Below are 14,259 nucleotides of genomic sequence, written 5' to 3' on the forward strand. Positions count from 1 at the left end.
TGATTCTTAATGACTCTCGAGACAATGTGGAGGACAGAAGGATTATAATATTTTTGAAAAGAAGTGTGTAAATCCAATAAAAAGAGAAAAAGATGTTTTGTTTTCCTGTTTTTGGAGCCAGCAGGATTTCCAGCTGCATGAAATTTCAGGAAGTGATGTGACTATTCAGTAATACTTTGCAAATTTCCTGGGAAATTATGAAATCATTCTGATGGCATTAAAATAGTTATTGGAATAGTATTTGCCAAATGTTGTTTCTTCCCTCTTTAAACCATGTTAATTTATTTGAAAATGAAAGCAAAATCTTACCAAATATTTTCCATAGGCATTTTTTCCAGGAGTGAAAATATAATATGAAAATTTAGATCACCAAAGCCAATCAAATACTTGTTGAGTGCCTGCTATGTGCCAGGCATGGTGGTATTGGGAAAACACAAAGAAACTATTTTTTTTTTTTTCTGATTCATGATGCCTTACATCAGAAAAAGAAATGAGCTTTAAAAAACTGGTATTGTTGCTTTACAATGTTGTTAGTTTCTGCTATATACAGAAGTGAATCAGCTCTATGTATACCTATATCCCTTCTCTCTTGGGTACCCCCAACCCCACTCCCTATCCCTCCCCTCTAGGTCATCACAGAGCATTGAGCTGAGCTCCTTGTGCTGTACAACAGCTTCCCACTAGCTGTTTTTCACATGACGGTGTGTACACATCAATCCCAGTCTCCCAGTTCATCCTACCCCCTGCCCCGTGTCTACACTCTATTCTCTAGAGACAAATGGATTTTTACTTAAAAGTGCCAACTCTGGTTGGTAGGTTGTAGATGTTGGAAGAGCAGTACTGAGGTTTCTGAAATCTCATTTGGGTTTAACAAGGAAGAGCTCTGACAGTTTTGTGATGCCTTCCCTGGGCGCAAAGCTCTGAGAGTAGTGGTGTTTGCTTGCCTCCTCTGTTGCCGCAGTTCTTACCATGGCTTCATTATGAATGTGGTACTGATTCAGAGTTTTTGATTTTTCAAAAATTTGACTCTCAAATCTGTACCTCTCGGTGTGGTCTCTTTCTTGGACTGTAGATATTTTCCAACTTTCTATAGAACATCTCTTCTTAGATGTCTTGTGGGAACTTTTAGACATTGTATCTCAAAACTGACTCTGTTATTTTCCCTTGGCAAAGTGATTAGTTCTGTCATGTTCCCTACTTTAGTTCATGGCCTCATCTTCATTCCTGTTTCTTAAGCGAGAAATGGAAGATTCCTCCTTTCCTCTTGGCCTTCCCTTACTCCATTACATCCAGTTGATAAAGAATATTCCATCAATCCAGAGATGAAGAAAGAGTGATGTTGATGAGATGAGAATTCAGAAGGATCAGGAATTGAAACTATGAAAGAAATTCTTCCAACTCTTGGAAAAAAAATTGAGCTTGATTTCTGAGCCTAATTCAACTATTGTGTATTAATATCTTATTTTCCAAATGCAAGTAAGATTATTTTATTGATTAGTATTATAGTAATAAGGGAGTTGTTGATGGACAGGGAGGCCTGGTGTGCTGCAATTCATGGGGTCACAAAGAGTTGGACACAACTGAGTGACTGAACTGAACTAATAAGTGGGGAAAGATTACATGTGTAATTTGTTAAAAGGAAAGTGGAGTTTCTTGTCTTAGTGGAACTCTTGGGGTACTTTTAAGTCTCTTAAAAGGGAAAAAGTTGTATCAGTTCAGTTCACTCACTCAGTCCTGTCTGACTCTTTGTGACCTCATGAACCATAGCACGCCAGGCCTCCCTATCCATCACTAACTCCTGGAGCTTACCCAAACTCATGTCCACTGAGTCAGTGATGCAAGCCAGCCATCTCATCCTCTGTTGTCCCCTTCTTCTCCTGCCTTCAATCTTTCCCAGGATCAGGGTCTTTTCTAATCAGTCAGTTCTTCACAACAGGTGGCCAAAGTATTGGAGTTTCAGCTTCAACATCAGTCCTTCCAATGAACACCCAGGACTGATCTCCTTTAGGATGGACTGGTTGGATCTCCTTGCAGTCCAAGGAACTCTTAAGAGTCTTCTCCAACACGACAATTCAAAAGCATCAATTCTTTGGCACTCAGCGTTCTTTATAGTCCAACTCTCATATCCATACATGACTACTGGAAAAAACCATAGCCTTGACTAGATGGACCTTTGTTGACAAAGTAATGTCTCTGCTTTTTAATATGCTGTCTAGGTTGGTCACTTTCCTTCCAAGGAGTAAGCGTCTTTTAATTTCATGGCTGCAATAACCATCTGCAGTGATTTTGAAGCCCCCCAAAATAAGTCAGCCACTGTTTCCACTGTTTTCCCATTTATTTGCCATGAAGTGATGGGACCGGATGCCATGATCTTAGTTTTCTGAATGTTGAGCTTTAAACCAATTTTTTCACTCTCCTCTTTCACCTTCATCACGAGACTCTTTAGTTCTTCTTCACTTTCTGCCACAAGGGTGGTATCATCTGCATATCTGAGGTTATTGATATTTCTCCCAGCAATATTGATTCCATCTTGTGTTTCTACAAGCCCAGCATTTCTCATGGTGTACTCTGCATATAAGTTAAATAAGCAGGGTGACAATATACAGCCTTGATGTGCTCCTTTTCCTATTTGGAACCAGTCTGTTGTTCCATGTCCAGTTCTAACTGTAACTGTTGCTTCCTGACCTGCATACAGGTTTCTCAAGAAGGCAGGTCAGGTGGTCTGGTATTCCCATCCCTTTCAGAATTTTCCACAGTTTTTTGTGATCCACAGAGTCAAAGGCTTTGGCATAGTCAATAAAGCAGAAATAGACGTTTTTCTGGAAATCTTTCTTTTTTGATGATCCAGCGAATGTTGGCAATTTGATCTCTTGGTTCCGCTGCCTTTTCTAAACCAGCTTGACCATCTGGAAGTTCACAGTTCACGTATTGCTGAAGCCTGGCTTGGAGAATTTTGAGCATTACTTTACTAGTGTGTGAGATGAGTGCAATTGTGTGGTAGTTTAAAGTCTTTGGCATTGGCACTCTTTGGGATTGGAATGAAAACTGACCTTTTCCAGTCCTGTGGCCACTGCTGAGTTTTCCAAATTTGCTGGCATATTGAGTGCAGCACTTTCACAGCATCATCTTTCAGGATTTGGAATAGCTCAACTGGAATTCCATCACCTCCACTAGCTTTGTTCGTAGTGATGCTTTCTAAGGCCCACTTGACTTCACATTCCAGGATGTCTGGCTCTAGGTGAGTGATCACACCATCGTGATTATCTGGGTCGTGAAGATCTTTTTTGTAGAGTTCTTCTGTGTATTCTTGCCACCTCTTCTTAATATCTTCTGCTTCTCTTAGGTCTATATCGTTTCTGTCCTTTATTGAGCCCATCTTTGCATGAAATGTTCCCTTGGTATCTCTAATTTTCTTGAAGAGATCTCTAGTCTTCCATTCTATTGTTTTCCTCTATTTCTTTGCACTGATCACTGAGGAAGGCTTTCTTATCTCTCCTTGCTATTCTTTGGAACTCTGCTTTCAAATGGGTATATCTTTCCTTTTCTCCTTTGCTTTTTACATGCAATAAAATAAGTTTTCGCTGAGAGCTGCACTTTTATCTAGGGAGAGGCGTCTGGGTTGACATTTCATTAACTGATTTTCCTTCTGATTCCATGCGACCCATTATTACAGCAAATAGGCCACTCCTGGCCCTTCCTCTTGGAGGATCCAGAGCCCTCCAGAAGCAGAAGGCAACTCTACTGCTCTACTAAGGAGAGGGATCCTTGGTGCCACCATGAAGCATATGTTGAACATCTATCTCTTAGGTGGGGTGCTGACCTTGTTCTCCATCTTCATTAAACTCATCAGTCTAATGAAGTCCCTGGAGGGCTTACTGGAGAGCCCATCTCCTGGGAGCTACTGGACCACCAGAGGTCAGCTTCCCAACAAAGAGCCCCCAAGGGCGTTCCAGACCATCTATCCAGAGTGGTATGATAAGACCTCCCTCCACCGGCGATGACCTTAGAACAGTGTCCAAAATACCTCCAGCTCTACCAGTTTCTGGGCAGGCATTCTCAATGTCAGTGTTATCAGAGAACTAACTGTTACTAGGCCCTCAAAGGGCCTCTTCTTTGGATACTCCTTGTTCTGAAAAAGGCCTGTTTTATCACAGATGTGAGTGGGTCGCCTGTGGCTGTGGAATGGAGTGATCTCACTCTCTTCCCCAGACTGCGTCTGCTTAGATGTCCTGAGCAGCCTGGCTTTGTCTTCTCTTAGATGAGTACTTGTGCTGCAACTTTAGCTGTTGGGAGATGGTGTTATTTTCAACCCCACTTTCTAAGCATCTGCTAAGAATTCCTTTGGACTTGGGTGTCTTATGGTCAGTTTAGTTGGTATTCAGCTTTTCTCTCATGAGAGCTCCTCTGTGTGCAGATAACAGTTAAGAGGTGTTAGGGTTGGCTGTAGGAAGGGGAAAGGTGGAGTCCTCTGTGTCCTGTTCTCATTTTTACATTTTTTAAAGTTCTTCCTCCAACTTAGCAAGTCTGTGTGTGGTTATTGGTCTGAAGTGGGCAGGGGAATGACAGTGCCTGCTTGGGACATGGACATTTTGGCCATCATGTGGCTTAAGTAAATTTTTCTAATGAAATAAAGTTGAATGTATGTTTCAAAAAAAAAAAAATCTTGCAGGAAAAAAATTGATGTTTATAAATGTCTCTCAAATGCCAACTCTCCTCCTTATTCTATTATGATTGCCCTAGTTCAGTATCTAGTTTTCCTCCTAGAGATAAGAAAGTCACTGTCCTCTAGTCTTTCTTATTATTACATTCTACCTCAATCCTGATTAACTTTTATACTACAATCAGCATTGTCTTTCTAAATCTGATCATGTCCTTCTTCTGTGGAAACTCCCTTCTTATATATAACCTGCAATAAAGGAACCAGAGATCAAATTGCCAACATCCTCTGGATCATGGAAAAAGCAAGAGAGTTCCAGAAAAACATCTATTTCTGCTTTATAGATTATGCCAAAGCCTTTGGCTGTGTGGATCACAATAAACTGTGGAAAATTCTGAAAGAGATGGGAATACCAGACCACCTGATCTGCCTCTTGAGAAACCTATATGCAGGTCAGGAAGCAACAGTTAGAACTGGATGGAACAGCAGACTGGTTCCAAATAGGAAAAGGAATACATCAAGGCTGTATATTGTCACCCTGCTTATTTAACTTCTATGCAGAGTACATCATGAGAAACGCTGGGCTGGAAGAAGCACAAGCTGGAATCAAGATTACCGGGAGAAATATCAATAGCTTCAGATATGCAGATGACACCACCCTTGTGGCAGAAAGTGAAGAGGAACTAAAGAGCCTCTTGATGAAAGTAAAAGAGGAGAGTGAAAAGTTGGCTTAAACTCAACATTCAGAAAACGAAGATCATGGCATCTGGTCCCATCACTTCATGGGAAATAGATAGGGAAACAGTGGAAACAGTGTCAGACTTTATTTTTTTGGACTCCAAAATCACTGCAGATGGTGACTGCAGCCATGAAATTAAAAGACGTTTACTCCTTGGAAGAAAAGTTATGATCAACCTAGATAGCATATTGAAAAGCAGAGGCATTACTTTGCCAACAAAGGTCCATTCTAGTCAAGGCTATGGTTTTTCCAATGGTCATGTATGGATGTGAGAGTTGGACTGTGAAGAAAGCTGAGCGCTGAAGAATTGATGCTTTTGAACTGTGATGTTGGAGAAGACTCTTGAGAGTCCCTTGGAGTGCAAGGAAATCCAACCAGTCCATTCTAAAGGAGATCAGCCCTGGCTGTTCTTTGGAAGGAATGATGCTAACGCTGAAAGTCCAGTATTTTGGCCACCTCATGCGAAGTGTTGACTCATTGGAAAAGACTCTGATGCTGGGAGGGATTGGGGGCAGGAGGAAAAGGGGACGACAGAGGATGGGATGGCTGGATGGCATCACTGACTCGATGGACATGAGTTTGAGTGAACTCCAGGAGATGGTGATGGACAGGGAGGCCTGGCGTGCTGCGATTCATGGGGTTGCAAAGAGTCGGACACAACTGAGCGACTGAACTGACTAACTGACTGAACTCTCCTCAGCGTAGAAATCTTTCATTGGTGGACCTGGTACTTGGCCCCATGATTTCTCAGTCTTACCCATCCCAGGCATCCTGTTGGTCAAACACGCTGAAGCTCTTGCCACACTTGAGAATTGCCATAGTCCTTCATGACTATATATCTTTGCAAGCTGTGCCTTCTGCCTGGGATGTCCCACTCATGCCCCTCAAAGTTGTATCAATCTTTTTTTTTTTTTTTCCTTTGGATATCCTCAGAGTGCTTTGTAGATGGATATCTAGATACAGGATCAAGTCCTAGGTCTTTATTTTCACTTTACCTTTTTTTGGCCATGCCTTATGGCATGTGGTAATCTTAGTTCCCCAACCAGGGATAGAACTTGGGCCCTAGCAGTGAAAATCCTAACCATGGGACCACCAGGGAATTCCCCAGAGGTGTATCTTTTCCTATTCTGTTTTTGAGGTGTAGGTCTGGCTGCCAGCATTCTGGAAGCCTAGGGCGGTAACCCTTTAGCATGTAGATTGTTTATGTCATCCCTTTGTGACCTCTCTCCACTGTGCTTTTTCAGAGACTTTCAGTTTGCATTTTCTGTGACAGACATTCCATCTTCTTCCAAGATGCAGGAGTGGTACGTGCTCCAGCCCTCCTACCCACTTTCATAAATACTCTTTGGCTCCAATTCCTGTCTTTTATGGGATTCTGCAGTAGTTGGTCATGGGTCATATTTGTTCTTCATTTGAACCCACTCAAAGTTTCCAGATCTGATACATTGGTTATCATCCATTAATTCGCTTTCTGTATTCCAAAATTTTGTTAACTCTCATGGGCTGCTGTATTCATTCTATTTCTGTTGTCCTGTGGATCATTCACTTTTTATTTATTAATCGTTCTTTTTTAGTTCATTTATATTAGTATTTTCATTTCTTGAATCTTGTTTGTTCAGTCTACCATGCTTAGTCAGAATCCATGCAGTAGTTGTCTAATTTTTCTCCTTGGCAAATATTTATTTATTTTTAAGGGGATATGTGAGCATCGGAGAATAACAGTGACTAATTCATAGCATCTAATTATTGGGACAAGGAGCTTTTGAAATCCAGGCTTTGGCAAGTCTTTCGAGCGCCATCATTCGTCACACCCCCACATGTACACTGTTATTCAGTCACATCAACGAACCTGTAGTTTGCTGTTTTGATGTTATTTTCTAAGAACAGTTGTTAGTTATGTTCTCTGGGTTTGGAATCCTGTTTATTTAGGGTAGATCTCTCACTCTTTTTCTAAAAAAGAGATTTATTTATTTTTGGCTGTGGTGGGTCTTCATTGCTGCATGAGAGCTTTCTCTAGTTGCAGCAAGTGGGCACTACTTTTGATGCGGTTCTTGGGTTTCTCATTGCAGTGACTTCTTTCATTGTGGAGAATGGGCTCTAGGCACTCGTTGGCTAGTAACAGCACGTGGGTTCAGCAGTTTCAGCTCACAGGCTCTAGAGAGCTGGCTCAGTGGTTGTAGTGCCCGGGCCTAGTTGTGGGATCTTCCCGACCAGGGATTGCTTGTGTTGTAAGGCTAATTCTTAACCACTAGACCACCAGGAAAGCCCTCTCACTCTTAAATTTGATTTAAGTGCCTTTTATTTTGGAAGCACTTCCCTATCCAATCCCAGAGAGTGATTCATACACTCTTTGCTGCTGCTGCTGCTAAGTCATTTCAGTTGTGTCCGACTCTGTGCGACCTCATAGATGGCAGCCCACCAGGCTCCAACATCCCTGGGATTCTCCAGGCAAGAACACTGGAGTGGGTTGCTATTTCCTTCTCCAATTGCTGGGTTCTTACAATGTCTTTACCTTCTTAATGATAACAGTTATTGGTGTATCATAATATAAGGTCTATATTTATCCCTACTGTTATCTTCCTTACCTGTACTACAAAGTAGCACTCAATACTCATTTGTTGAGTTGACGATGACCTGGAACTCTACTCATGGAAGTGATCTGCTTTCCTTCCTTTGGGAAGTCTCTCTTACCATGGATGCTTTCTTCACAGTTGCAGCCACTCTGTGGAGTCTAGTAATCAGGTAATAATCTACAGAGAGTACACATACATGTGAAATATGTGGTTAATGGGGTCAAGTGCGTGTTATTCATTGTGGCGCAGGACAGCTTGATGAGCCTTGCAAACACACTTTAGAAATTCTCAAGTCTATATACTGCAGGTGAGAAACAATTGATGATGAAACAAGTGGCTAATTGTTGAGAATTGGTTGATTATTAAAGCAGTAGCCTCTTGTTCATTCTGTTATGCAAATAGGGAACACAGCTAAAAATATCACGAGTGCTCTGAAAAAGCCAGTCCCAAAAAAGGCAATTAGCTTGAACACCTGGAAGCATATTTTACCAGGATATGTATTTACTAATATTTGAGTAACATTGAGTCACAATTTTTAACTTAGGGGTAATGTCACTCATGGGGCTTCCCAGGTGACACAGTGATAAAGAATCTGCTGGTCAATGCAGGAGATTCAAGAGACAAGGGTTTGATCCCTGGGTCGGGAAGATCTCCTGGAGAAGAAAATGGCAACCCACTCTAGTATTCTTGCCTGGAAAATTCCATGGACTGAGGAACCTGGTGGGCTACATGGGTCGAAAAGAGACACAGCTGAGTGACTGAGCACACACACACAATGTCACTCAAATTCCCAAAGTAGGGAAATGTCTTTAGGTAGATATTTCTCTAAGCATTTCCTCTCTCCCTCTTTGTCCCCACAACTTCAAGCACATGCTTAGAAAACTTAGATGTATAATTTCAAGGACCCAGGAGGGAAATAGAGAGGCAACACAGTAAATCATAAGAAGCATAGGCTCTGGGTTTAGGTTGCCTCACTTTGAGGCCCATCTTCAATGGTACCAAGTGTATGACCTTGAAGAAGGTCATACACTTAGTATCCTTATGTATCTCATTTGTAAAACAGGATTAGGAAGATACATCTTAGTGTTGTAGGATTAAATGAGGTAATACTTATAAATCTCTTACAGAAATGCTTAGTATGTCCTATGCAGCCAATTATTGTTGTTATTCCCATATTGTCTTGAGGTTATATATATCAGTATTGATCTTTTTTCTAGGTGCTAGATGCTAAATTTTCATTTTTCCCCATAATTCTTTATGTCACTGGTATGACCTATATTCATACCAGTGACATAAAGAATTAGTGCCAAGATCCCCTGTGTGTTTTGATGAATGCTTCTTATTATTTGTAATCTCTACCTCCATTCTAGGCTCCAACTTTTAGCTCTCACTGAAGAAAGGGAGTGTCTGTGGCTGATGAAGGAATGTGTCCTTGGGTCAGTATCTTACTTAATTCCTATATCATGTGTTTTGTTTTTTTTTGGGCACACTCTCTGAAATTGAACTCATAGGAATCTCAAACAGAAAAGCAGAAGTTATTAATTTGTCAACAAACAGTAACTGTTGATCAAATATCTGAAGTAGTAGTGATGTTATAAAATCACTCACACATACTCTTTATTTTAAAAAAAAAAAACTTTATTGGATTTACAATGGGTTTCTGCTGTATATCCTAATGAGCCAGTTTATATATATATATATACACACATATACACACACACACATATATCCTTATACACACATGTATATAGACATATATCTACTCTTTTAGATTCTTTTTCCATATAGGCTGTTATACATTATTGAGATACTGAGTAGAGTTCTTCTGTGTTATACAGTAGGTCCCTATTAGTTATCTATTTTCTGTATATAGTAGCATCCACACATATTCTTTTTTAAAAATTTATTTTTAATTGGAGGATAATTGCTTTACAATATTGTGTTGGTTTCTGCCACCTATCAACATGAATCAGCCATAGGTGTCACACATACTCCTTTTTTTTTTTTTTTTTAAAGAATTTAAATTTATTTACTTTGGCCGTGCGGGATCTTCATTGCTGAACATGGGCATTCTCTAGGCGCTACTCTGTAGTTGTGGTGCTCGGGTTTCTCACTGAAGTTGCTTCTCTTGTTGTGGAGCATGGGCTCTAGGGTGTGAGGGCTTCAGTAGTTGCAGCGCATGGGATCAGTAATTGTGGTGCATGGGCTTAACTGCTTCCAAGGCATGTGGGATCTTCCCAGAGCAGGGATTGAACCCATGTCCCCTGCATTGGCAAGTGGATTCTTTACGACTGAGCCACCAGGGAAGTCCCACATGTATTCTTTTTTATTAATTAATTAATTTATTTTTTTAACTTTACAATATTGTATTGGTTTTGCCATACATCAGCATGCATCTGCCACAGGTGTACACGTGTTCCCCATCCTGAACCCCCCTCCCACCTCCCTCCCCGTACCATCCCTCTGGGTCATCCCAGTGCACCAGCCCCAAGCTTCCTGTATCCTGCATTGAACCTGAACTGGCGATTCATTTCTTATATGATATTATTTATGTTTTAATGCCATTCTCCCAAATCATCACCCCCCATCTCCCTCTCCCACAGAGTCCAAAAGACTGTTCTATACATCTGTGTCTCTTTTGCTGTCTCACATACAGGGTTGTCGTTACCATCTTTCTAAATTCCATATATATGCATTAGTATACTGTATTGGTGTTTTTCTTTCTGGCTTACTTCACTCTGTATAATAGGCTCCAGTTTCATCCACCTCATTAGAACTGATTCAAATGTATTCTTTTTAATGGCTGAGTAATACTCCATTGTGTATATGTACCACTGCTTTCTTATCCATTCATCTGCTGATGGACATCTAGGTTGCTTCCATGTCCTGGCTATTATAAACAGTGCTGCGATGAACATTGGGGTACACATGCCTCTTTCAATTCTGGCTTCCTCAGTGTGTATGCCCAGCAGTGGGATTTCTGGGTCATAAGGCAGTTCTATTTCCAGTTTTTTAAGGAATCTCCACACTGTTCTCCATAGTGGCTGTACTAGTTTGCATTCCCACCAACAGTGTAAGAGGGTTCCCTTTTCTCCACATCCTCTCCAGCATTTACTGCTTGTAGACTTTTGGATCGCAGCCATTCTGACTGGCATGAAATGGTACCTCATAGTGGTTTTGATTTGCATTTCTCTGATAATGAGTGATGTTGAGCATCTTTTCATGTGTTTGTTAGCCATCTGTATGTCTTCTTTGGAGAAATGTCTGTTTAGTTCTTTGGCCCATTTTTTGACTGGGTCATTTATTTTTCTGGAATTGAGCTGTAGTAGTTGCTTGTATATTTTTGAGATTAGCTGTTTGTCAGTTGCTTCATTTGCTATTATTTTCTCCCATTCTGAAGGCTGTCTTTTCACCTTGCTTATAGTTTCCTTTGTTGTGCAGAAGCTTTTAAGTTTAATTAGATCCCATTTGTTTATTTTTGCTTTTATTTCCAATATTCTGGGAGGTGGGTCATAGAGGATCCTGCTGTGATGTATGTCGGAGAGTGTTTTGCCTATGTTCTCCTCTAAGAGTTTTATAGTTTCTGGTCTTATGTTTAGATCTGTAATCCATTTTGAGTTTATTTTTGTGTATGGTGTTAGAAAGTGTTCTAGCTTTATTCTTTTACAAGTGGTCGACCAGTTTTCCCAGCACCACTTGTTAAAGAGATTGTCTTTTCTCCATTGTATATCCTTGCCTCCTTTGTCAAAGATAAGGTGTCCATAGGTGCGTGGGTTTATCTCTGGGCTTTCTATTTTGTTCCATTGATCTATTTTTCTGTCTTTGTGCCAGTAACATACTGTCTTAATGACTGTGGCTTTGTAGTAGAGCCTGAAGTCAGGCAGGTTGATTCCTCCAGTTCCATTCTTCTTTCTCAAGATAGCTTTGGCTATTCGAGTTTTTTTGTATTTAAATACAAATTGTGAAATTATTTGTTCTAGCTCTGTGAAAAATACCGTTGGTAGCTTACCGTTGATAGGGATTGCATTGAATCTATAGATTGCTTTGGGTAGTATACTCATTTTCACTATATTGATTCTTCCGATCCATGAACATGGTATATTTCTCCATCTATTAGTGTCCTTTTTGATTTCTTTCTTTCAAGAAGGTCAACACAGCCTATGCTGCTGCTGCTGCTGCTAAGTCACTTCAGTCGTGTCCAACTCTGTACGACCCCATAGACAGCAGCCCACCAGGCTGCCCTGTCCCTTGGGATTCTCCAGGGATTCTCCAGGCAAGAACACTGGAGTGGGTTGCCATTTCCTTCTCCTGTATTCTTGATATGTGATATGAGATGTCATGGATTTGAGCTGGAATAGTATTTCATATGTAAATAGAGGCTACTCACAGCCTTGAGAATAATTTGTTTTCTTAATCAATATAACCTCTCATCTCCTTTTCACTTATAGTACACTTTGCTCAGTAACATTGCCTTTCATATATAGTATGAAAGCAAATTTCAACTCTGTCTTGATAAATTATGATACAGTACAAATTAGTGTATGTATTTCTGCATATGCAAATGATATTTATTAAAAAAGGTGATAACCTGTGGAGATTTCTGTTTGTAGATGAAAATACTAAGCTGCTATTAAAAAAAATTGTATTATACAAAAAATAAGCCTTTAAAGCTAATATTACTGAAGGAACCAGGAGATGTCACATCCGTCAGCAGGATCTATAATTATGAATAGACTCACAGAACAAAGACTTTAACAGAATAAGTCCATTAAGTAAATGTGACTTCCCTTTGAGAATTTTTTTCTGAATGAAATGACCAGGTCTATTATGGCAAGTTTAAATACCTCACTAAGACTTTCAAAACTCTTTGGAAATATTTTCAAACATAACTATCGAATTAGTCACTGTGAACTTGGAATAATATTTTATAATGTAGAGAGAATTGGCTTAGAGGCAGAGGATAAATAGTAGGGAGATACAGATACTTCTTGAGGTAAAGAATATAAATAGTGTTGTGTGCTAAGGTTTAGAGGAAGGGAGTGAATGGGTGTGTGTACCCAAGAGCAAAGAAACGTAGTTGTTTCCAAAAGCTGACTAAGTAGCTGTTGAGCCATGTTTCACTGTCGGGAAAGCAGTGCTCAGAGAGCCAGCAACCCTCAGGTACTCCTGTGTGATGATCAGCGATGCTTGGAATCAGTTGTCCCTACTGGGAGGCTCAGTCCATGGTCAGCAGACCTTGGAAGTGTGTACCAAACAGTAAAATTCATTTTAGCTTAACCCTGCAGGAAAGAAACTTATTAAAATAAAATACATTTGGCCCATCAAAGAATCTACATGTGACCTAGGGAGGCTGGTTCAGCCACTGCACAACCAGAAATGGTACTCAGGCCAGACCTTGGTGGCTACCCCAGCAAAGACACCAAGTTTGCCTCCACCTGGTGTGAGGGTCACATTTTGTTCTGGACATTGCAACTTCCAAGGATGATACTGGACCGGGTCCCAGAAGCTTTGGGTTTTCTGATCCTGAAAACCCAGATACTTCTGCTGCCACGCTTACAGAAAGATGCATGTTACATCTGTATCTGTTTTCTCACATCACCAGCTTCCCAGACTAAAGTCTCATGTGGGTGCATTGCATGACTTTTCCCTGGTGCAAGCAGAGACAACAGTCAGTATGTGTGAGAATGTTCAAAAGAGTAGTGTTCAAATGAGTGCTGGATTACCACAGACAAGACAAGTATTCACCATACCCCCAGAAGTGGTAGATGGTATAAGAGAGAAGTGTTACCAGCTTTGTGTTCCAATCATTTAATTAATTTAACAATATCAACCATTTAATTAATATAATCATGTAATTAGTATCATTTAATTCATATCAGTAATTTAATTAAATGCTATTTGCATTAATAATACAGTATTAATAAAACGTTGTAGTATGAATACTTGCTCTGTATTTTAGGTTAGCTCTATAGTGATGTGGATGGAAAAAGCATATATCAAGGCTAGAAAAATGGTTGGAGGAACTTCCCTGGTGGTTCAGTGGTTAAGACTTGCCTTCTAATTCAGGGGGCAGGTCCAATCCCACATGCCATGTGGCCAAAAAAACCAAGGCATAAAACAGAATCAATATTGTAACAAATTCAATAAAAATTTTAAAAATGGTCCACGTCAGAAAAATCTTAATAAAATGGTTAGTCACTCAACCCTAAAATCTCAATATATTAGAATGAAAGAATACTTTGAAGGTCATTAAAAGATGAATATGAACACATAGTTTATAGTAATGAGCT

At 40.2% G+C, this 14,259-nt stretch overlaps 1 pseudogene; it reads left to right on the top strand.

Moving 5' to 3' along the window:
• Window positions 1-3,776: 3,776 nt before the first annotated feature.
• Window positions 3,777-3,976, top strand: LOC129645919 (hypoxia-inducible lipid droplet-associated protein-like; annotated as a pseudogene).
• Window positions 3,977-14,259: the final 10,283 nt, after the last annotated feature.

Source organism: Bubalus kerabau, chromosome 1, assembly GCF_029407905.1.
Source record: "Bubalus kerabau isolate K-KA32 ecotype Philippines breed swamp buffalo chromosome 1, PCC_UOA_SB_1v2, whole genome shotgun sequence".
NCBI lineage: Eukaryota > Metazoa > Chordata > Mammalia > Artiodactyla > Bovidae > Bubalus > Bubalus kerabau.